We start from the raw sequence: 2,500 nt of genomic DNA, 5'->3' as shown, positions 1-2,500 counted from the left end.
GTCGGGCGGGCTCGCTCTGTTGAGCGCACGGAGGTTGAGATAGAAAATATTGCAACACGCGGAGCTCCAGGCGGGGGGGGCCCTCGCCCGGCCCGCGGAGTCCGATTGAACACCCCCCAGGTCGGGCGGGCTCGCTCTGTTGAGCGCACGGAGGTTGAGATAGAAAATATTGCAACACGCGGAGCTCCAGGCGGGGGGGCCCTCGGCCGGCCCGCGGGGTCCGATTGAACACCCCCCAGGTCGGGCAGGCTCGCTCTGTTGAGCGCATGGAGGTTGACATAGAAAATAATCCAACACGCGGAGCTCCAGGCGGGGGGGCCCTCGCCCGGCCCGCGGAGTCCGATTGAACACCCCCCAGGTCGGGCAGGCTCGCTCTGTTGAGCGCATGGAGGTTGAGATAGAAAATAATCCAACACGCGGAGCTCCAGGCGGGGGGGCCCTCGGCCGGCCCGCGGGGTCCGATTGAACACCCCCCAGGTCGGGCAGGCTCGCTCTGTTGAGCGCATGGAGGTTGACATAGAAAATAATCCAACACGCGGAGCTCCAGGCGGGGGGGCCCTCGCCCGGCCCGCGGAGTCCGATTGAACACCCCCCAGGTCGGGCAGGCTCGCTCTGTTGAGCGCATGGAGGTTGACATAGAAAATAATCCAACACGCGGAGCTCCAGGCGGGGGGGCCCTCGCCCGGCCCGCGGAGTCCGATTGAACACCCCCCAGGTCGGGCAGGCTCGCTCTGTTGAGCGCATGGAGGTTGACATAGAAAATAATCCAACACGTGGAGCTCCAGGCGGGGGGGCCCTCGCCCGGCCCGCGGAGTCCGATTGAACACCCCCCAGGTCGGGCAGGCTCGCTCTGTTGAGCGCATGGAGGTTGACATAGAAAATAATCCAACACGTGGAGCTCCAGGCGGGGGGGCCCTCGCCCGGCCCGCGGAGTCCGATTGAACACCCCCCAGGTCGGGCAGGCTCGCTCTGTTGAGCGCATGGAGGTTGACATAGAAAATAATCCAACACGTGGAGCTCCAGGCGGGGGGGCCCTCGCCCGGCCCGCGGAGTCCGATTGAACACCCCCCAGGTCGGGCAGGCTCGCTCTGTTGAGCGCATGGAGGTTGACATAGAAAATAATCCAACACGTGGAGCTCCAGGCGGGGGGGCCCTCGCCCGGCCCGCGGAGTCCGATTGAACACCCCCCAGGTCGGGCAGGCTCGCTCTGTTGAGCGCATGGAGGTTGACATAGAAAATAATCCAACACGTGGAGCTCCAGGCGGGGGGGCCCTCGCCCGGCCCGCGGAGTCCGATTGAACACCCCCCAGGTCGGGCAGGCTCGCTCTGTTGAGCGCATGGAGGTTGACATAGAAAATAATCCAACACGTGGAGCTCCAGGCGGGGGGGCCCTCGCCCGGCCCGCGGAGTCCGATTGAACACCCCCCAGGTCGGGCAGGCTCGCTCTGTTGAGCGCATGGAGGTTGACATAGAAAATAATCCAACACGTGGAGCTCCAGGCGGGGGGGCCCTCGCCCGGCCCGCGGAGTCCGATTGAACACCCCCCAGGTCGGGCAGGCTCGCTCTGTTGAGCGCATGGAGGTTGACATAGAAAATAATCCAACACGTGGAGCTCCAGGCGGGGGGGCCCTCGCCCGGCCCGCGGAGTCCGATTGAACACCCCCCAGGTCGGGCAGGCTCGCTCTGTTGAGCGCATGGAGGTTGACATAGAAAATAATCCAACACGTGGAGCTCCAGGCGGGGGGGCCCTCTCCCCCCCCGGTGAGTCCGCTCACAGTGCCCCTATGTCGGGCAGGCTCATTGCATTGTGCGCATGGAGGTTGACTTAGAAAATATTTGAGAGTGACATGAGCTCCAGGCAGACACCGACTCATCGCCCGTGGGGTGTCCGACGAGCCCTCACCAATCTTGGATTAATGTTTGGCGAGGCTCCCCTGATCAGCTCTGGAGGTGGCAAGTTCTGAAAAAGTGGTTTCTGAAAATGTGCCCCTTGTATTTTGTGAAACCAGGGGTAACCTAGCGAGTAGGCAAACTCATCCCCTGACTGGGGGGATCAACTTTTACCTACTACAGCGCCCCTAATGGCCAAAAGTGGTACTGCTCCCCCTGGTAGCCTAACCCATTGAAATGAATGGGAAAAATTAATTTAGGCTACCAGGGCTTTGGGCTACCAGGGCTTTGGGCTACCAGGGCTTTGGGCTACCAGGGCTTTTTGCTACCAGGGCTGTGGGCTACCAGGGCTTTGGGCTACCAGGGCTGAGGGCTACCAGGGCTATTATAGGCGGCCACCACTGCACTAGTGGCAGCCCGGGGAAGGTGCCTGTTGCTCGGATATGCTTTTACGCACGTCGGCCTCTGCGCCCTGGAGCTTTTTTATGCTACCAGGGCTATTATAGGCGGCCACCACTGCACTAGTGGCAGCCCGGGGAAGGTGCCTGTTGCTCGGATATGCTTTTACGCACGTCGGCCTCTGCTCCCTGGAGCTTTTTTATGCTACCAG

Source organism: Filicampus tigris, chromosome 18 (assembly GCF_054856515.1).
Source record: "Filicampus tigris isolate MCC_2025a chromosome 18, RoL_Ftig_1.0, whole genome shotgun sequence".
NCBI classification, from domain to species: domain Eukaryota; kingdom Metazoa; phylum Chordata; class Actinopteri; order Syngnathiformes; family Syngnathidae; genus Filicampus; species Filicampus tigris.
The sequence above is the reverse complement of the archived record's forward strand: the minus strand, read 5'-3'. Positions refer to the sequence as shown.